Source organism: Urocitellus parryii, chromosome 11, assembly GCF_045843805.1.
Source record: "Urocitellus parryii isolate mUroPar1 chromosome 11, mUroPar1.hap1, whole genome shotgun sequence".
Lineage (NCBI taxonomy): Eukaryota > Metazoa > Chordata > Mammalia > Rodentia > Sciuridae > Urocitellus > Urocitellus parryii.
In genome coordinates this window covers 87,248,672-87,272,302 of record NC_135541.1, presented here as the reverse complement: position 1 = coordinate 87,272,302, position 23,631 = coordinate 87,248,672, and the positions used below count along the sequence as shown (strand labels likewise).

Sequence of the window (23,631 nt, the reverse complement as noted above, 5' to 3'; positions counted from 1 at the left end):
GCACTGGTTTCAATCCTCAACACCACGTAAAATAAATAAATAAATAGATAGATAAATAAATAAATAGATAAAATATTGTGTCCATCTATAACTAAAAAAAATTTTTAAAGAAATAGTATTTTAAAAAATATTCTGCATTACGTATAAACCATAAGACCCCAACCGATTTTCCAAAATATAACTAAAATGTAACAAGTTTATTAGGAATTAATAACAGTTTCTAAAACAATAATTTCTGCTCTCCAAGCAGTTAATACGGTTGTTAAAGATTACTATTTTATGCAGAAAAAATATTTTCTTCCACTTAAATAACTATTCTTACTTAAATTTCTAAATTCTCTATAATTCAATGCTTTCTCAAAAACTTGAGTATCTGTTGCACCACACTAGTCAAAATAAGCTGAAAACATTTTAGAGGACAAGAAACAATGATAGAGTCACTCTTTTTGTGACACCATGATATTGCTCTCAGGCCCAGCCATTTCTACATGTGATTGTGACAGTTTACCAATTGTATTTTTATTGCAACACAAATGTTTTCCTGCAAATTATTTTCATAACAGTATTTTACAGTTTTAGCTTTTTCATTGCTGTAACCTAAAGACCTGATAAGAAGACTTCTAGAGGAGAAAAAGTTTTTCACTTATGGTTTCAGAGATCTCAGTCCTTATATGCCTGATTTCATTGCTCTATGCCCAAGGTGAAGCAGAATATCATGGCAGAAGGGTGTTACAGAGGAAAGTAGCTAAGAACATGATTTTCCTCATCATGGACTAAATGTAAACCCCAAGAACACACCCCAATGACTCAACTTTTCCAGTCACACCTATCTGCCTACAGTTACTACCCAGTTAATCCCTATGAGGGGATTAATATACTGATTAATTTAAGGCTTTCATATTTCAATCATTTTACCTCTAAACTTTCTTGAGTTGTCTCATTTGAGTTTGGGAGGACACTTCATCTCTAAACCATAACATTTAGGGATGAAAATATAATTTTTCCTGTATTACTATTGACAAGAAACTGTACTAAGAAATAAGTATATCCAATAAGAACTAAGTATTAAAGACAAAGAGGTTTTCTATTGGGAAAACAGATTTTCTATTGCTCTATTGTACACAAATGGAGCATAAATTCTCATTCCTCTGACTATACATGGTGCTGAGTCACACCAGTAATGTAATCATACATGTAAATAGGGTAATAAAGTCTGTCTCATTCTACCATCCTTCCCCTCCCTTCACTGCCCTCTAAAGTCCAAAGTTCCTTCATTCTTTCATACACTCCCACCCCACCATTATGAATAAGCATCCGCTTACCAGAGAAAACATTCAGCCTTTGGTTTTGGGGGATTGGCTTATTGCACTTATTGCGTATGATATTCTCTAGTTCCATCCATTTACCTGCAAATGCCATAATTTCATTCCTTAAGGCTGAGTAGTATTCCATTGTGTGTATGTAACACATTTTTTTATCCATTCATCTGTTGAAGGGCATCTAGGTTAGTTCCATAGTTTAGCTATTGTGAATTGAGCTGCTATTAAACATTGATGTGGCTGCATCACTGTAGAATGCTGATTTTAAGTCCTTTGGATATAATCCAAGGAGTGGGATAGCTGCATCAAATGGTGGTTCCATTCCCACTTTTCTGAGAAATTTCTATACTGCTTTCCATAGTGGTTGCATCAATTTGCAGTCCCAGCAGCAATGTACGAATGTACCTTTTCTCACACATCATTGCCAACGTTTATGTCAAAATGCATTCTGCTGTCATGTATAACTAATTAGAACAGATTTTAAAAAGTCAAAAAAATAAAATATATTTATATACCTACAAAAGTATAAAAAAGATGGATTGAGTCATCAGATTTGTAATGAAGCAAGAGGAAGAAAACAAAGTCGAGTTCAACTGTATCTAAAATAGGTATTTTTTATTAAAATTTTTGAAGAAAAATGACAAAACTTAAATTAACCCTGTTTAATTATGAGTAGTTAATAAAAATATTTGTTTTAAAAAAGAAAGGTTTTCTTTTCATAAGTAGACCTATATATGTTTGAAAATTTTAAAAAGTGTTTATTCCAATGTTTTGATACTTATTTATTGCTTGTTTCTTACCTTTCCTAAGAGATTCCCATGTCTACTCCTTTATACAATACTATAGATAAATTTCAGAATGTGTAATATTAAGATAATCTTCCTTAAGATATTTTATATTTCGTGTATTGACACAAATTTTTAATTTACTATACATTGTTTATCAGAATTTTTATTAACTGAAAAAATTTTAACCATCAAAAATGCTTAAATTTAATAAGAAATACTTAAGTGTCAGGAGTAAAAAGCCAGTGACAGGATATACTCTTTATATTTGGTGCAGTTTTAGTCATAAGTAATAGAATCCAAGAAAAAAGTAGAACTTATTGAGAGAATTTACCAATGACTAATGATAACTAAGAACTTAGGAAGTGCTGACACCAAGATAGCTCCAGAAATCTTATCAGTTTAGATACTGGACATCCTTTTGGAGCTATGACAATAATGTGGCCCATTAAAAAATAATTCTCATCCCTATCTCTCAATTCAAAATTCTAAGCTTCTAGATGGAAAACTTGAGTAGCAGTATAAATTTATTATGTTTAATGATATTTAATGGTCACTGTGAGAAATTCAGCCACAGTCCTATCCCTACACATCAATGACAATAACCAGAGTAAAGAGAATTTTTAGCTGCATTGGGGTTCTTCAAAGCTATCATGTTACAATTCTAATATTTCTAGAAATATATAGTGCATCCAGTGTTCTCAATAATAAGTAAAATAAATTTTAAGATCTGTATTTTAGGGCTGGGGTTGTGGCTCTGTGGTAGAACACTTTCCTAATACATGTGAGGCACTGGGTCCAATCCTTAGCACCACATTAAAAAAACAAATAAATATAATAAAGTCATTATGTTTATCTAAAAATAAAAACATCTTTAAAAAAGTTTTCTATTTTATGGTTAATTACTTAATCCTATCCTGAAAATTCTTTATTATATCTTAAGAAAAATTTTAGAAGAATGCAAAATTGGCCACTAAGATTTTTTTTCACAAGAAAGTAGCTTCTTTAAAAATACTGTAGTTCATAACTACAGATGAAAAAAATAAAATTTTGTCTTTATATAAATTTATTTAGAAAGCTAATTTTTCAAGTTGTCTACAAAATTTCAGTTTGTGAGATTGCATCCTGAAACTGCACCATTACCACCAACTAAAGTATTTATGTCTAGGAGTAAAAAAGTATGATTCTTATAGAGAATATATAATATCAATTATCTTATAATATAATTATCTTATAGAGAATATATAATATCAATTACTATGAGAGAAGAAAGGACTTGGTAATGGTGACATCATCTTACATGCCTTATATACATATAAACATATAGGCCTTTTAATGGAGTCAGCCAAACAAGGTCGTGCCTCCTTACTGACCTCAGTTGAAAGTGAATTTCTATTTAACATTGCAAATATCCAAGATAGTCATCACAGGCCAATCTGTTGCTGCACAATGATGCCAAACTTGAAAATTTGACTAATATATTTTATAATTTCTAATAAAAATTAAATTACTTCATAAAATTTCATGCATATTCCTATAATCTAGAAGTTCATTCTATGATGATGATAGATATTTACTTAAGAAACATAGACTCTAGTTAAGTGTTGAATTGAATTCCCAGACACTCAGCAATTCATTAAAAGCATTCCCAGTGTACCTCTATTATAAATAGAATCTCTGTAAATGTTAGTTGTAACAAGGGTACATGGTGAATTGTAAACCTTAAAGAAAATTACTCATCTTTCATTGGGAGAAGTCTTCCATTGACTCAGGATCAGTCTCAAGATGTGTATATATGAGTACTGAGGGAAAATGCAAGGGTCCATGTACATTATCTATTCATTACTTCTGGTGATTATTTGGGATGTTTGAAATTGATGTTAAATTCAGTTTACATATTTATATTGGAGCATTATAATTATGCCTAATGGTAGAATTCATTATGCCATATTTGTACATGCATATAACATAATTTGATCAATCTCATTCCCCACAGCCTTCTCTTTCCCTTTCCTCCTCCCTTCCCCAATTTGCCTGCTCTGCTATAATGATCCCCCTTCTATTACTGTTATTTTTAATAGTGTGTTATTTTATTTGTGTGTGCAGGATTTATTGTGGTATATACATAGGCATAGTGTAATTTGGTAGATTTAATTCTCCAATACCTCCCCATAGCCTTCTTTACTTCACAATTTTTTCAGATTACATTGGACCTTTGGAATCTGTATTTAACATATTACACTTTGACTTCTTGATGAGCACATTGAGAATACATAATAATAATATTCTATTAAAATTCTCTAGAGAAACAGAATCAACAGGAAGTATAATTATGAAAAAGGGATTTATTAGGTTGACTTACACAACCAAAAGCTGGATAGTCCACAATAGCTGTCTTCAGGCTTGAGAGCTGAAAGAACCAGTGCAGAACCTGTGCAGTCCAAAAGGCTGAGGCCCCAAAACAAGAGGTATCGATGATGCTATCCTACTCCAAGACTGAAAGCTTCTGGAAACTTTCTAAAGAAGCACTGGTAAAGAGGTTGTGAGGGGAATGGGATAAAAAACATGGAGGGAAATGAATTACAGTAGATGGGGTAGAGAGAGAAGTTGGGAGGGGAGGGGAGGGGGGATAGTAGAGGATAGGAAAGGTAGCAGAATACAACAGTCACTAATATGGCAGTATGTAAAAATGTGGATGTGTAACTGATGTAATTCTGCAATCTGTATTTGGGGTAAAAATGGGAGTTCATAACCCACTTGATTCTAATGTATGCAATATGATATGTCAAGAGCTTTGTAATGTTGTGAACAACCAATAAAAAAAAAAGAATGAATGAATAAAAATAAAAAAAAGAAGCACTGGTAGAGTTTGCTTTGGAAGAGTGAAGAAGTGAGAGTCTAATCTTCTTCAACGATCACAGCAGCAATCAAGAACTCATTCAAGAAGAATGGAGCTTGCATCTGCTGCTACTTCCTTGTTCTTCCAACTTTTATTTCATCTAAGCCACCAAAGTGTTGGTTGGTGCTGCCGATGCTTAGGGAGAGTCTCCACTTCAGTTTGCTATCCCACATGCTAATCATTCCTAGACACACTCTCATTGACACACCCAGAAGCCTATTAATTATTGGCATCTCATAATCCAATCAAGTTGATAATTCAAATTGACTATTACAAATATTTTAATATCTACTACATACATAAGGACATTTTTTAAAAATAACATAAGATACATAAGAAATTAACAAAAATTTTGATTACTATTAAGGTTTGGATGTGAGGTATCCCCCAAAAACTCACATGTGAGACAATGCAGGAAGGTTTAGAGGAGAAATTATTGGGTTATGAGAGTCTCAACTTGACAGTGAATTAATTGACCTGAAGGGATTAACTGTGTCAGATTGAAAGCAGGTAGGGTATGGCTGTAGAAGCATACATTTGGGGCATATATTTTGTATCTGGAAAGTGGAGTATTTCTCTCCTTACTCATTATCATGTGAGTTGCTTACCTGTGCCTCACTCTTCCACCATGATGTTCTGCCTCACCTCCAGCCCAGAGAATGGAACAAGATGTCCATTGACTGAGACCTCTGAAACCAGGAGCCCTCAAATAAACTTTTCCTCCTCTACAATTGTTCTGGTCAGGTCTTTTAGTCATAACAGTGAAAAAGCTGACTAAAACAATCTATTGGTTGTGAACAATGTAGCTACATTGTAAGTTAAGTGAGACCTACAAATTATATCTTAATTAGGACTATTATTGAATTTGTTCTCTTAAAAATCTTCAGAGAGCCTCTGGGAATATCTGTTTGTAGTAATTTGCTTCCAAAGCGGTGGTTTTGAAAACCAATAATTTTCAGCAGTTTTTATATGAGATTTATGTCCTTAGGAGTTCATAATTTCCAAACTGAAAAGGTGGAAATAGTTCTTAGCACTACAAATTTATTTTTAATGATTATTTATGGTACATCTATTATATTAATTGGAATATTTTAAATTGAGTTGACAGAAATGTAAATGAAATTAAGGAGAAATGTCAACACCACATAAGGAATCTTATTATTTTATTTGAGTCATATGCATAATGCTTAACTAATTATTGCCAGAAGTTTATGGTACCATTATGGGTACAGCTTGGATTTTTGCTAAATTTAAAGAAGTGATGGTAGTGGAACAGGTTGAAGACTCAGATAAAAGACAGAGGAGAAAATGGTTAACTATGTCTAGAATATAATTTTTCTTAAAATTTATATCTTATTCATTTTTATCACTACTATGTATTTCATTCTTGGAAGACTTACTAGCTCAAAACTAATGTCTAATAAATTTTTGATGAATGAATGAATGATATTATTCCCTAATATTGTTTATGCTTGTAAGGTATTCTGTTGTTTTCTAAGGATACAATGATTGCTTAATCCTGCAGTACAGTAGAGCATTAGTATATATTGTAACTTGTTTTGTATAATAGTAGTTGCCATAACAGATGAATACAAAGTTCTTCAGAGTATGCTGGTTTTGCCAACTGCATTGAAATGTCTTTGAGCACAAGTATAAATTGTGTCTACTTTTTTGGAGTCCCTATATAGCAAGCAGATGTCAATCTAATTGAATTGTGTTTGAATAAAGAAGGGTTATAGCTGAGAATTTACCAACTAAACTTATGAGAATTTACCAACTAAACTTATGGTTAGTTTCAGGGAATCAGCTCTAGTCTTGGTAAAACTCTATTTTTGTAGAATTTATACATTTGGTTTGATAACAAAATTATCCAATTTATTATGTTTGTTTTATTTTTCTTTGTGAGTTATTTCTTCTTTAAATATGAGACTGAATTATATTATAGTTCTAAAAATTATAGAACATATAAGTAAAACTTCTTTTTCATAGGTGGTTTACTTATTTATGATTAAATTCAGATGATTACAACATGTAATTTAAGGATGTAGGTGTTCCAGCTTTCTTTTTATCAACATCTATATTCTTTGACAATAACAAATAGTAGATGGATAATGTGATCCTTTTTCTGCATTTCCTCTAATTTTCACCTAACCTCAAGTAAATGAATATCAAGTAATGTGTGACTTGTTTTTGTGATGTAATCATGAATTCAATACACATTTTTAGTGTTGAATAAATGTCTCCATTCAATATTTTAGTGTTTCTATGATAATTTTTCTATTGGCATTTAACATTCTACTTTTTGGTTAATTAATAATCACACCATATGGTAATAAATATAATTTTAAATGCTTATTTTTTATTTGAACTATGTGCTGCTTTCATCAAAAATATTTTTCTAATATTATGAATATTTTGTCCAGAAAAATTGAACAGCATGTTTTTAAATGGAAATCAGAATCTCTGGGAGGGAGGCCTCTGGCAGGGCAAGTATTTTATACAAACAAGTGAGTCTGTGGGAGGGGACCACACGAAGCCTGCATCCCCCTTTGAACCCTCAGTAGCATCCTCCAGGGAAAGTCACTGACTGGAGATTGTTTAAATGGCAGCAGTAGGGTGCACAGTAACATTGCTCCTCAAAGGAAACATCACCTTATCTGACCCAGTCTTAGAGTTAATCAGGCGCCTACTTCAGCCAGTTGACAATAATGTCTTCAACCATTTCCATTTTTTAGTATTCAGGAGCCATTTGAGGACATGTTTTGTTTATTTAATGGATCTTCACAGAATATGATTTGCTGAAAACTTAAGATGAATCTGTTCTTAATTTGCACTTTAGTCTCTGAAAATATATAACTAAGGATTTCTAAAGTTCTATGATATATTCCTTCTTGTAGCAGACGTGAATTTCTCTAACAGGGTGCTCTGACCTACCTGAGTCAGTTGGTAGAGTAAGAGGCATCATCTCTTGGCTTTGTAGTAACTATTTAAAGGATTGTCTTCTTCATTTTACCATTTAAGCAGCAATTATTTTCTTTGGTTTGTGGGAAATGATCCTTCTGGTGAGTTGTTCCAAATGTATAAAGCTATGAGGAACACTGGGTTGGTTTTGATTGTGTAGTATGTTCTGTTATGATCTGTTCATTTTTCACTGGAAAATCAGTGGTTAAACATATGATGGTAGCTGCCAGGGTCAACACTCATATTTTTCTTTTCATTCTGAGAGGAAAACTTCAAATGTTATTCATAAAGGTCTTTACTGCAGCCTGTTGGTCTCTACTAAGAACACAATTCATTCCACAAAAAATCTATTAATAATTCTAACCTGGAAAGGTCTACTATTAGGTTTTTCACAATTGCTTATACAGACACTGTTTATTTACTTAGCACTACAAAATAACTGAGATATTTTTTTTAAATTCTTAAATTAGAATGTATTATCATTAAAGTAATTCTCAACATCATGCCATTATAATCTATCCATTAGAGCACCTTTTTTTTCTTACTTTTTCATTTGTAGTTCTGTATAGAGGAGCAAACCAATGTTCTTTCAAAGTAACAATTATGTATAAGTTGATAAACAATAGCATTAATTTCTCATGTTTCTTTTTAAATTTTGTTCCAATGCATTTGCTTGTGACATAATGAAAGGAACTTTCTGACCAATAAATAAATAAAACTTTTTTTAAAGGAAAATAAAATTGATTGTAAATCATGAACTTCCTTCAGTGACTTATCTACTTTTATAGAATCAAGTAATATAGAAGGATATTTTATATGTACTTTGTAATGCAAGGCACTAATTTCTTTAAAAATACTCACTTTTTCATTTTGTGAAACTACAATTCTGTATCTTTTATTTCATCTTATTCAGTAAGACACAAATTTTAAAATAATAATGATACTGGACATATAAGCATATGGTCATGATATCCAGAGTTAGTTACCTGTCTATGTCTGCAGGGGATACCCTCACTGTGACAACAACTACATGTTCAAGAGTTTTCCTAACCATCCTCTGTAAGTACAAAATGAAAGATGCAGAACTAAACAAATTCAGTGAAGCCATTTATTCATTTGTGGACACAATCACTCAAGCACCACAGGGCTCATTTTCTGGATATGAAATTGTCATAGGTTACAGAGGGGATTTTAGTTTTATGGGGTACAGTGAGAGTGGTATAATCATTGGAAACTGTGAACATGCCTATCTGGCAGTCAGGGAACAAGTTGTGCAGGTTAAAAATTTAACTCAGGAAAGCAGTCGTAAAAAGTTTGAAACTCATTGTTACCAGGAGAAATAGGAGCATAGATACTGAAGGATGAATGCTCAAATCCTGCCCATTGCTTTTCTTCTTCCTCTGGCATTCATTGTTTCCCACAGTTTCATTATTAACTGTGCCTCCATTTAGGACTAATTTGCAATGAGGGAAGGTCAAAGTCCAGAACCCAGCATTCAATATCTGCCCCCTTCCTTTAGGGTCTATGGTTTGGGAGAAAGGATTTACTGGGAGAGATTTAATGTTTGGCTAATTTCCCCTCCTTCATTACAAGTCATACCATCTTTCCATTTTTTCCCAGGGGTTGTCATGTAGGAATATTATTTTTCCATAACCCTTCATCCTCAATTTTGATAATTTACTAGGAATCACAGAACTCACTGATACCTGTTTTGCTCATGAGTACATTTATTACAGGTAAAGGATGCAGAAAACAAGCCATGGGAAGAGATACATAAGGCAGAGTCTAAAAGGGACCTAAATGTGGAACTTCTTGTTGTCTTATCCCCATAAAGTTATAAATCTCCTGCTGGCTACAACATGTAGCAACACGCACAAAGTATTGCCAACCAAAGAAGTTGACCTGAGTGGAGGCAACTTGGAAATAACAAGAATGAGAGAATGATGGTAGAAAATAAAGACTGATGGCAGGACCATCAAAATTTAAAATAATTTCCTGGTAAGATGGCTAGCTCAGCTACACAGAACTCAAGAAGTGGGAATACTGTTTCTCCCCAAGGTTTAGAGTGAAAGTCTTGAGACTGGAGAGACAGTCTGCCCTAGCCGAACCAGAGCCTGTTCAACTCATTAAACAGACCTGAAAAAAAAAAAAAAAAGAAGAAGAAGAAGAAAAAAGTCAACCTGAACTTATCAGTTCTCTGCAGAGAGCCAATCCAGGAGTCATCTTGGGACTGCAGTGCAGCAGAGCCAATGAGAACTGGAGAAACCCAGATTTGTGAGTTTGTAGTTAGGTCTGCCCAGACTGTATGGGCCTAGCAAACTTATGGAAAGTCAGAAACTGGGAGCATTTTTACCCACAAGGAAAACAAGTTGGAGAGGCTGGAGACAGCCCTGTGAGTCTTGTGGCCTGTGGGGGCTGACAGGGCCACTACAGCACAGAAGGTTGGAAGGGTGGGTGTGAGGGCACATGGCCAATAGTATGCCCAATGAACTGATCCCAAACCCACTGAGTTCCCGCGGCCCACTGGGGCCAACACTTGCTAGGTCCCAGCACAAGCCTGGTCCCCTGCCCCTTTCCCAGTTTGGCACCCACCCAGACTCAGGGGGGTCCAGTACCTTCCCAGAACCCCAGACCCTTGTCACCAGTCCTCCAAAACCCTGGCCCCTGCTCCAGGTCATTGCTCCATCTACTAGGCCAGCAGTTTTACCCTGGCTCATAGACTAGCCAGCCAAGTTGCCACTTCACTGCCATGCCTGTACATACCAGAACATAGCTTCACCACCAGCCTGAAGGATCCATGATCCTGATCCTGATCCACCTGGCCCAGGCCAGCTAGGCCCACTGGACATGGTCAGCTGCTTTGCCACCCAGCCACAGCCCAGTCTGGCCCACCACTTCCCAGTCAGGAACACCAGACCGAACCAGCCTGGGCCTGCTGGGCCCACCCAACAGGGTACTGCACTTCCTGGCCCAGGCACCCACTTCATCACCTGGCCACAGCCCAGCCTGTCCAACACACCAATTCACTGCTATGCTCACTTTCCCAGCCAGCAACTTTGCCACCTGACTTGCAGCCTAGCTCACCCACATTAATCTCCCAATAAGGGGAATTGGGAAGTATTAAAACCAAAACTTCAACTTGGTAAGAACACTTGGCAATGACATGATTCTAAATTTAGAAGAAAAATCTCTGCCAGAAAGCTTCTAGAACTCATACATAAATTCAGACACACCAGCATAAATACAGTTATCTCATATTAGACAAAGGTGCCATAAACATACGTTGGAGAAAAGATAGCCTCTTCAACAAATGGTGCTGCAAAGACTGGAAATACATATGCAACAGAATGAAATTGAAATCCTATCTTTCACCTGGCACAAAACTCAACTCAAAGTGCATCAAGGACCTATACTTTTAACCAGAGACCCTACACCTTCTAGAAGAAACTGTATGTCCAACTCTTCATTCTGTCAGCCTAGGAATGAACTTCCTCAAACAATATTCCTAAAGCAAAAGAAATAAAATCAATACGTGGGATGGTATCAAACTAAAAAAAAAATCCTCACAGTAAAGAAAACAGTCAAGAAAATGAAGAGAGAACGTATAAGATGGGAGAAAATCTTTGCTACCAGCATCTCAGAGCATTAATCTCCAGTATATACAAAGAACTCCAGTATATACAAAAAAAAAAATACACAAATGGGCAAAGAAACTTAGCATGCACTTTACAGAAGAACAACTACAAATGGTAAAAAAGTATGTGAAAAAATGCTCAACATCTCTAGCAATTGGAGAACTACAAATTAAAACCAATCTGAGATTTCATCTCTCTCCAGTCAGAATGATCATTATGAAGAATACAAGTAACAATAAATGTTGATGAGGATATGGGGAAAAAGGTACACTTATGTATTGGTGGTGGGATTGCAAATTGGTGCAACCCATGTGGAAAATAATATGGGTTCCTCAGAAAACTTGGAATGGAACCACCATTTGACTCAGCTATCCCACTCCTTCATATATACCCAAAGGACTTAAAAACAGCATACTGCAGTAATGCAGCTACATCAGTGTTTATAGCAGAACAATTCACAATAGCAAAGCTATGGAACCAACCTAGGTGCCCTTCAACACATAAATGGATAAAGCAAATATGGAATATATACATAATGAAATATTACTCAGCCATAAAGCAGAGTGAAATTATGGTATTTGATGGTAAATGGATGGAACTGGAAAATATCATGCTAAGTGAAATAAGCCAGTCCCCCAAACCAAAAGCCAAATGTTCTCTCTGATATGTGGATGCTAACATAGAATATGGGGTGGAGAGAACATAAATTCATTGGTTTAGACAAAGGGAAATGAAGTGAAGGGAGGGGTAGTGGGATCAGAAAATTAATAGAATGAATTGCACAAACTTTCCTATGTTCACCTATGAATACATGACCAGTGAAACTCCACATCATATACAACTACAAGAATAGGATCCTAATTAGGATAAGTTATATTCCACATATGTGAAATATGTCAAAATACACTCTACTGTCATGTATATATATAGAAAGAACAAATTAAAAAATATAAAATAAATTTATATTTTATGGAATTATCTAAATAAGAGAAATTTGACATATTTATATTGTTGGTTAAAAGAATACTTCACACTCAAAAGGAGCTAGCATTAGGAAACTTAAGTTGAAGTATACTTAACATGTATTAGAGTTTGGAGATCTGTGCTTGAGTTACAGATGTGTGTGTATGAGTGTGTGTGCGTGTGTGAGATTCTGTTCAATTTACTGAGTCTCAGTGACGTCAGAAAGAATCTTTAGATAGGGCAAAGTGGAGGGAAGGGAAGGAAGTGGTTATGGAGGTAGGAAAGAGTGGAATGAGATGGACATTACTATCCTAGAAACATGTATGAAGACATGAATGGTGTGACTCTACTTTGTATATAACCAGACATATGAAAAATTGTGCTCTCTATGTATAATATGAATTATAATGTATTCTGCTGTCATATATAACAAATTAAAACTTAAAAAGTAAGTTAAAACAAATACACAGAGTAGGAGCAAAAAAAAAAAAAAAAGATCCTCCTATTATGCCATCTCTGTTAGGCTCTCACCAGAGGCCAAAACAATGAGCTACCCAACTTGGACTGTCAGCCTCCAAAATAGTGAAGTAAAACAAACTACCCTCTTTTTTTCCATAAAATTACTCAAGCTTCAGGCATTTTGGTATAATAATGGAAATGGATTAATATATAAGGAGACTAGTTAGGAGGCATTTGAAAGAATCCATGTATGAGATGATGATGGCTTGAAACCAGGTGGCATGGATGTTGTGGAATGGTGATTGTATTCATGAATGTTCATCAGAGAAACAGAAAGAATTTTAATGCCTTTAAACTGAATTACACCACCAGGTTTCCTGGTTCTTCAGCTTGCAGATAGAAGATGGTGAAATTTCTTATTTTTCATAGTCATGTGAGCCAATACCTTTTATATATTTGTATTATATATATATATATATATATATATTTATGCATACATACACAGTGAGTCAAGTTCCATTATGTACTTTCATTCCAAGTTAGAAAGCCTGAGAACCAGGAGTGAAGGAGTATGGGGTGACATCTGAAGGCCCAAGGACTGGGAGTTTTGATATCCAAGCTCTGGTATCTGAGGACAGGAGACTAAGAATGTTCCAACTCAGAGATGCAGAATTCTCCTTTTCTCCATCAGTTTATTCTGTTCTGGACGTTAGTGGATTGAATGATGCCTGCCTACCTTGGTAAGGGCAGATGATCTTTTGTGTTCATCTAGCAATTCAAATGCTAATGGCTTCCAGAAACATTCAAAATGACACCCAAAACAATGTTTTACGAGTTAGCTGAGCCTTCATTACCAAACTCAAACTGATACATAAAATTAATTATCACGGTGATATAATGGATATTTTGAGGTAGAGTAAAAACCTTCTGTAACTGATTCTTGTAATATATTCACACATTTCCTTGAAGATTTATATTTCATAATTGCTGCTTTTGTGTTGACTCTTTGATTTGCTATATGCTCATACAAATTCATGGTGAACTTTCTGACTTAAAGTGTAAATTCCCCTCCATAATAGAAAATGTCAAATATTCCATCTAACCCATTTTTGGAGATGGTGTGAAAATATTTCTCCTGTAACTCTCTCATCCTCTTGTTCTAATTTAGACTGGCTAATATCTAGGCCTAATATACTTCCATTATCTTTGGATTTTTGTTCACAACTGGCTTTTATTTATTTCACATGTTGGGATACTTGTTTTCTTGGTACCAGCACTATATCTTCATTTCCTCCTTTGTTTAGTTGTGTATTTCTTCCAAGAAGGAATGCATAGGAAATACTTGTTTGAGATCTTGAATGTTTTCATCATACCCTCATTCATTTTTAATATTTTTGAGTGGGTATAATCTTCTCAATAGATATGTTGATTAATGTTGTGTCAGTCTGGCTAGACTCTGGTTCCCAGGTGTTTTAGTCATGTACAAATTTAGATGCTCTGAGTTTTTTCTTTTCTTTTCTTTCTTTTTTTTTTTTTTTGAGGGAGATGGGATTTGATTTACATTTAACTCAGTAGAGTATGGGTAAGACGAATTATCATCCATATTGTTGATATGTCTATTCACTTAGTTGAAGACCATATGAGCAAACATTGAGGATCCTTAAAAGGGAAGGAAATCTCCTCAGGATGGAAACAGACAAACCCTACCTGAGTTTCCAGCCCATAGTCCTGCAGAATTCAGACTCAACACTTCAACATCAGCTCTAACCTGAATTTCTAGCCTGCCCTATAAATTTTGGACATGGCCATCACATTTTTTTTAGGAAATTCATTAAAATAAATTTCTCTATGTATATCTATCTATATGTATATATTGTGGATAGATATATATTGATAGACGTGCATAATATATGTATCTATAATCTAGAGGAATATAATGCATTGTACTGTATATAAGTATAGAAAGATATAGATGTTACATATAATAAGTATAGATACACATATATTATATAATATTAATTATATATGTGCATATAAATATAAATATGCATATATATATATAAAATAGTCTCAGAATTTGGAAGCATTTGTTTATATTTTTTTCTGAATATACTGTTGCTATGAAAAGCCTGACATCATCCTTATTCCTAGTCTCTTACATGTTGCCAATTTTTGCTTTTTATGAATTTTCAGATTTTTTTTCTTTTTCGCCTATCCTAGATGTTCTGAAATTTCAGAGTAAATCAGATTATCATGATTTCTGATTTCTTGATTTGAAAAATCTTTCATTCTATATACTAAAGCTCAATTAATCTGAAAATGTGTCCTTTACTTACAGAAAATGTCATTATATTATTTGTTGAAAGCATTCTAATTTTTCTAGTCTTTCTGAGATCCCTATTATTAGAATATTAGATTTCTAGGTTGATGCTTCATATTTCATACATTTTCATCTTTGTTCAACTTATCTACTTTATAGTCTATCTCTTCATTGAACTTATTTATGTTAATAAATGATATTTTTAGTTTCTAAGATTGCCTAACTCCCCAAATTTTCTTTCTCTAAGGAAATATTTTTCTTAATTCATGGATGCAAAATCATCTCTTTTTGGTGTACCTTAATTTTAGTTCTACTTAAACTTTATTTTTATTTTTTATTTTTATTTTCCATAAGTTCCTTTATTTTCTTGGAATTTTGGTCTTTGTCTTTCATATTGTAGGTGTTTATATTTATAAACAGAGCACTAAAAAAGCTTATTAATAATTATGTGTGTATGTGTATTTCTTGAGAGGAATTTATTTATTACTGAAATTTAATGAAATGTTTGAACGAAGATCCATGTATTTTGGGGGGAAGTAGTTGAAGGTGTTTTCTTTGGGGCTCATTTCCCCAGAAACAGATCTTTTATTGTCCTGGTATAGCAATGGGGGCCATATATAGATAGAAGGCTGGGGTTTCACTGTCCAATGGTAAACTTTCCCAAGTCCTGCTAATTTTAGTAGAGGTCTTCAGTCTTCACCTGTGCCTGTTCTCTCAAGTTTAAATTATCTCCAATTCAAATTCATCAGAGAATAAATCACAAGTTTTCTGGAAGGTGGGAGTTTATCTACAACTATGTGGGATGTGGAGGAAGAATGATAGTTACTTAGCTGTGATGAGCTCTTTTGTGCTCTTCATCACCAGAGTATGCTCCAACTCCTTTCCTAGTATCACCAACTATCATCCTTATGGGCAGATGCAGCTTTTGGCTTTTCATTCCTGTGTTTTCCAATTAACAAAATATTGTCATTTTTGGTGTCCTTTCCTGTTTTAGTTCAGATTCCATTTTAATCAATATGTTTCTCCCACACTATTGTATGAAAAGTCAAAATGACCATCAATAGCTCAGATATCATAGGAAAAAATAATTTGCCAAATACTAGTAACTATTTAGCAACAATAGATGTTAGGTAGAGATTAAATATTTGGGTATTGGTTACTGTTCACACATTTTTAGGTGAACTATGTATGGGGAATTAATTATAGTTAATGTTACATAACATGTACTAATTTGTATGTAGCATTTTAATTATAATTTAATATTTCAATTATTAAAATTGAAATGAGATACAATTATGAAGACTTGGGACAAAAGCAACATTAAATTATAGTATTTTAAAAATAACTAGTTGCTGTCATCCAGTAATGCCATATATCCAATTGACAAAATCAATCATAATAAAAATAATATCTTATTTTTCCATATTTTTACTTTTCTTATCACTGGTAATTTTATGTTTCATTATTCTTATTCACTGCAATTTCCTTACTGGGAACAATGTCTTAGTTTCCCAACTTAACAATAAATATTTTCATTATATTTTAGATCCCAGGCATATAAAAATATCCTGATAACCTCTGAATATTCTATGATTTTATGTATTTAAAATTTGTTTCATTTAAATTTTTGATTTTTTTTGACAAATACTGCATCAAATCTTTTTTATTTGTTTTTTTTTCCCCCTGGTACTGGTGATTGAATCCAGGGGTGCCTTACTACCACCATTTTACACCCCTAGCCCTTTTTAAAAATATATTTTTGAGACAGGGTCTCGCTAAGTAGCTAAGAGTCTCACTGAGTTGCCCAGGATTGACTAGAACTTTTGATCCTCTTGCCTCAGTCTCCTGAGCTGCTAGGCATTTTCTGGTAAATGGATGGAACTGGAGACTATCATGCTAAGTGAAATAAGCCAGTCACCAAAAATTAAAGACAGAATGTTCTCTCTTGTATAAGGATGTTGACTCATAACAAGGGAGGGTGGAGAGGGATAGAATAGAAGTTCATTGTATTAGACAAAGGGAAACAAATGGAAGGAGGGAGAGGGAAATAGGAAGGACAGTAGAATTAATCAGACATAACTTCCTTAGCCTTGTATTTGAATACACAATTAGTGTAACTCCACATCAGGTATAACCATAAGAATAGGATCCTAATTATAATAAATTATACTCTATGTATGTATAGTTTGCCAAAATACATTGTACTGTCATGTATAACTAAAAAGAATAAAAATAAAAAACAAAGTACAATTTTTAAAAAGTCAATTAAAGATTTAGTTGAAATTTTGCTAAAATTGAAGTTAATTTTAGTTAAATTATTAAAACACAAGCATGTTCAGTTTTTATTATGTGAGAAGTAAAAGACTAGTTGTATGTTTCATATGTAGGACTCTAGATTGCATGTAATAATCATTAAATCAGAATAGGTGAGTCTGATGAGCATCAACAATGAGAAACCTGATGTAAGAATTTATTTGTGCTTGGATAATGGTTAAATTACCTATTAATTTCATACCTAAAATATTTTACACTTGACTTGAAAAATATAGGAACTATATTTTTTATCATTGTATTTGCCTTTATAAATTGGTAAAGAACAGAGCCACAATTTAAATTTTACATCTCTCTCATTCCCATATCTGACTTACTGGCTGTTTTAGTCAGCTTTTTTTCTGCTGTGACTAAATGACCATGTGGTTCAGAATTTGAGGGAGCTTTCTGAAACTGATGGGAGGAATTTTGGGATGTGCAGCAGGGCATGCTAGAAATACTTTAGATTGTTTAAGGGAAGATTAATGGCTGATTCTGGTAAGAGCTAAGAAGACCAGAATGCCAATAGGATAGTGGTCAGTGAAGACAGGGGTCAAGAGAGCTCAGATAAAGGAGGAAAAGTTTATTTGGTGGCTCACAGTTTCAGAGGTCTTTTTTCATAGAAGGCTGGCCCCATTCCTTGTGGCTCCAGATGATGCAGAGTATCATGGTGGAAGAGTGTGGCAGTGGGAAACAGCTCACATGTTGATCAGGAGTTTCAGAAAGAGAAACTCCACTCTCCAGATACAATATATACCCCCAAATCACGTCCTAATTCCCACCTCCTCCAGCCACACCCTATCACTTCAGTTACCACTCAGTTAATCTCTATCAGGGTATTAATCACTGATTGGGTTAAGACTCTCACAACGGAATTGTTTTTCCTCTGAACCATCTCACACAAGAGCTTTTGGGAGTCACCCCACATCCAAACCACTATACTGGCATGAATCAAAACGGCTCTGACATAGGGTAGTGATTTCTCTATAGACCTTGTCTTAGAAGGAGTAGCTTGAAGTTCAATAGTTTTCAAACAAAGTTGCATAATCATACTTATCTGGACTAGTCCTGGTGTTCAAAAAAATCTGTCTTGTGATCTCAGAGGTAGTACTTAACATATAAAGGAAAAACTGAAAAGCTCTTAAGTGGTAACAGCATCTCAAATGAAAACTTTTGGTTTTATTAGAGTATATTTAAATACTTCAATCAAGAAGAAGAGAGTTCAGTCTTTTCAAGAGGGATTTACAAAGGTTTTGGAATGATTACAGTGAAGTGCTAATTAGAAATTAAAGTATATAACCTGTGATTAAGTTTGAGGGCTCTAAAGTCAGACCAATTTAAGTTTAAATCCAGCTTTCCTGTGTGAATTTAGGTCAATTACTTGACCACTTGGTACCATAGTTTCCTAATCTACAAAATTAGATAATTACAATACCAACTTTAAAAGGTTACTGTTAAGGATTAAATGGGATATTATATTTGAAAGGTTTAGTACACTGGAGTCTGGCATATTATAACCATTCTATCAATTTAAAATAATATGTTATTAATTAAAAAGGGCAAGAGTTACTATAGCAAGAGTTAGTAAAGAGTGGCAAGTAACTCAGATGAATTCAATGCATATTTATTGAACATCTGATTCATTCTATGTATTCCAAGTATTAAGTCCAGAATAGACAATTTTTGCAAAGTGCATGCCAGACTTTCTTAGCCTTGCACTATTCTATTTAATGCTCTTATTCTTATTCTTATCTATATGAAGTGAGTGGTATTATTGTTCCTACTTTATAGATGAGATTAGTGATACACACGTATGATAAGTAATTTGCCTAGACAGAAATAGAAAACAGTAGGACCTAGAATTGTTTGTGAAAGATCCATTATGTTCTTTTACATTTGGTAATCCTGAGGTCTCCTTTCTTTGTGAGAAAATTTATACTGGTGGACTTAATGCATATACTGGTTACAGAATGATGTTGAGTTTCTAGTTATTTTTCATCAGTTCTCTAGAAGTCATTATTTCATTTTTAAAATAATTTTCATTTACATTAGCTTACAGTATTTTCAATTTCCATTCTATAGCATCTGTAATTTTGTGCCTCCTTTTGTAAAGTCCTTGTTTAGCATCTGGACAGCCATCTTAAGTGACAGTCACCATTTTTCTGCCCAAGGACCTTTCCATAAAAGGCTCACCACCTCCTCCTAGCAACCCCACCCTTAAGCTGCCAGCATTATGATCCACTCATCTCTGATTCCTAAGGCCCATAAAAGCCCCAAAATCCAAGCCTCCACTGTAAAGGAATGTGCCTTTATTTGTCAGCTCTGACAAAACTCTCATGTGTATGTCTGCCTGGTCTCCATCTTTCATTTCTTGCTCTCTCGTCTCCCAGTTCCTCGCTTTCCTTTCACCTTTATTTTTTAATGTGTTTATTTTTTGCATCTCCTAGTCTTGATGAAGTTTGATATGTAGGCTAGTTACTATCAACTTTGTTACATTAGTTTTTTAAAAATATGTTTATCATTTTCCAAACTTCTTATTTTTTCTTATTATTACTAGTAGTAGTATTTTGGTATTAGTTTCCAACTTTATCTAATGAGCAGATATTGTGGTTCTTTTAAAATCTATTGAAATTATAGAGGGGTTCTCCACCAAAAGATGCAGGGTTTCCTGCTTCAACAGTGTTTGGACAAAACCAGCACTGGACCCCCACCATGGCCAGTGGCTCAGAGCCAGCAGCCCTTCACAGCGCCCTCAGACTGCCCCAAGGCCTCTGCCACTTCTCCAGCACCATGCCTCTCCTCAGCCACCCGCCATGACTACCACATCCCCCTCACAGGTATGCCAGACTACCACTGGACTCAGAGGCCACCATCAACTGCCTGGTCAATCTAGAGCTCTACACCTCTTATGTCTACCTGTCCATGTCTTACTACTTTGACTGTGGTGATGTGGTTTTGAAGAACTTTGCCAAATATTTTTTTTCACCAATCTCATGAAGAGAGGGAACATGCCCAGAAACTGATGAAGCTGCAGAACCAACGAGGTGGCCAAATCTTCCTTCAGGATATCAAGAAACTCAGACCATGATGACTGGGAGAGTGGGTTCAATACAATGGAATGTGAATTGCACTTGGAGAAAAGTGTGAACCAGTCACTTCTGGAACTGCACAAACTGGCCACTGACAAAAATGACCCCCACTTTCGTGACTTCATTGAGACTCATTACCTGAATGATCAGGTGAAACCCATCAAAGAATTGGGTGTCCATGTAACCAACTTGCACAAGATGGGATTCCCAGAATCTGGCATGGCAGAATATTTCTTTGACAAGCACACCCTGGGAGAAAGTGGTAAAGAAAGCTACACCTTAGGCTGACTTTCCATAGCCATGGAAGTGACTTCCCTGGTCACCGAAGCAGTGCATGCATGTTGGGGTTACCTTTACCTTTTCTATAAATTGTACCAAAACATCCATTTATGTTCATTGTACCATTCCTTCAAATAAAGAAATCTGGTACCCAGAAAAAAACAGTGTTGAGATTTTATACTCTTCTTTATCAGGTTGTCATTGCTTTAGTGAGCTTTTCTTCACTATGACTAAAAGACCTGACAAGAAAAACATGAAGGTGGAACAATTTATTTTGGCTTATGGTTTCAGAGGTTCAATTCGCCATTTGCCAAATACATAGCTGTGGGCCCAAGATTAGGCAGAACATCATGGCAGAAAGAAGCTCAGGACATGGCAACACTGAAACAAGCTTCAGATCTCTGCTCACCAGGGACAAAATCTAAACCTCAAAAGCATTCCCCCAGTGACCCACCTTCTCCGGCCACACCCTACCTGCCTACAGTTACCTCCCTGTTGATTCATATCTGTGAAATAATCTGCTTATTAGGTTAAAGCTTTCATAATCTAATAATTTCACCTCTGAACCCTCTTGTATTATCTCCCAGGTGAGATTGGAAGACATCATGTACCTAAACCCAAGTAGTCATTAAGATTTTTGTAACTCTTCCCTGAATGTTTAAAAGTGTATATTCTCTAAATATTGGGTTTAAGGGTTTATGTTCATCTTCTGTTTCAAACTTGTTTATTTTTTATTCTTATTTTTTAATTGATTTTATTATGTTTTCAAAAACACGACAACAGTGGAATGCATTACAATCCTTATTACACATATAGAGCACAATTTTTCCTATCTCTGTATATAAAGCATGTTCATGCCAATTTATGCCATTATACACGTACTTTTTTGCATTATAGTTCTTAATACACATATATACCTCAATTTTTCATATCTCTGTATATAATGTATGTTGACACCCAATTAAAGTCTTCATACATGTACTTTGTATAATGATGGCCATCACATTCCACCATCCTTGCTAATCCCCCTCTCCCTCCCTTTCCCTCCCAATCCTCTTCCCTATCTAGAATTAATCTAATCCTCTCATGCTCTCCCTCCCTACCCCACTATGAGTCACCCCCACTAATATCAGACAAAATATTCAGCATTTGTTTTTTGGGGATTGGCTGACTTCACTTACCATTATCTTCTCCAATGCCATCCATTTACCTGCAAATGCCATGATTTTGTTCTTTTTAATGCTGAGTAATATTCCATTGTGTATAAATGCCACATTGTTTTTATCCATTCATCCACTGAAGGACATCTAGGTTGGCTCCACAGTTTAGCTATTATGAATTGTGCTGCTATAAACATTGATGTGGCTGTGTCCCTGTATTATCCTGTTTTTAAGTCCTTTGGGTATAGTCCAAGAAGAGGAATAGCTGAGTCAAATGGTGGTTCCATTCCCAGATTTCCAAGGAATCTCCATACTGCTTTCCAAATTGACTGCACCAATTTGCAGTCCCACCAGCAATGTATGAGTGTACCTTTTCCCCCACATCCTCACCAACATTTGTTGTTTGTCTTCAAAATAGCTGCCATTCTGACTGGAGTGAGATGATATCTTAGAGTAATTTTGATTTTCATTTCTCTGATTACTAGAGATGATGAGCATTTTTCATTATATTTGTTGATTGATTGAGGTGAAAGATTTATACAATGAAAACTACAGAACCCTAAAGAGAGAAATCAAAGAAGATCTTAGAAGATGGTTAAGCAGAATTAATATTATCAAAATGACCATACTACCAAGAGCACTATACAGGTTTAATGCAATTCCAATCAAAATCCCAATAGTGTCCCTCATAGAAGTAGAAAAAGCAATCATGAAATTCATCTGGAAAAATAAGAGACTCAGAATAACTAAAGCAATTCTAAGCAGGAATACCAAAGCAGGTAGTATCGCTATACCAGACCTTAAACTATACTACAGAGAAATAGTAACAAAAACAGCATAGTATTGGCACCAATGGTACAGAATATAGGACACAGAAACTAACTCTCAAAATTACAATTATCTTATATTAGACAAAGGTGCAAAAAACATACACTGGAGAAAAAAATAGCATCTTCAACAAATGGTGCTGGGGAAACTGGAAATCCATATGCAACAAAATGAAATTGAACCCCTATCGCTCACCATGCACAAAACTTAACTCATAATGGATCAAGGACCTAGGAATTAAACCAGAGACTCTGTGTCTAATAGAAGAAAAAGTAGGCCCTAATCTTCATCATTTGGGATTAGGCCCCATCTTCCTTAATAAGACTTCTATAGCACAAGAATTAAAAACAAGAATCAATAGATGGGATGGATTCAAACTAAAAAGTTTTTTCTCAGCAAAAGAAACAATTTGTGAGATGAACAGAGTCTACATCCTGGGAGCAGATTTTTACCCCTCACACATCATATAGAGCACTAATCTCTAGAATATATAAAGAACTCAAGCAGCTAAGCACCAAAAAAACAAATAACCCAATCAATAAATGGACCAAGGACCTGAACAAACTTGTTTATTTAAGTCTTGAATGTTCTCTATTCTTTTTTTTCCTCCTAAATGTATACATT

At 34.6% G+C, this 23,631-nt stretch overlaps 1 long non-coding RNA gene and 1 pseudogene across 1 annotated transcript in view; both read left to right on the top strand.

The window, feature by feature from the left end:
* LOC144249067 (uncharacterized) overlaps positions 1 to 23,631 on the top strand; it is a 244,635-nt gene that overhangs the window by 80,029 nt on the left and 140,975 nt on the right. The window lies entirely within an intron of this gene.
* On the top strand, positions 20,453 to 21,028 carry LOC113197022 (ferritin heavy chain pseudogene; annotated as a pseudogene).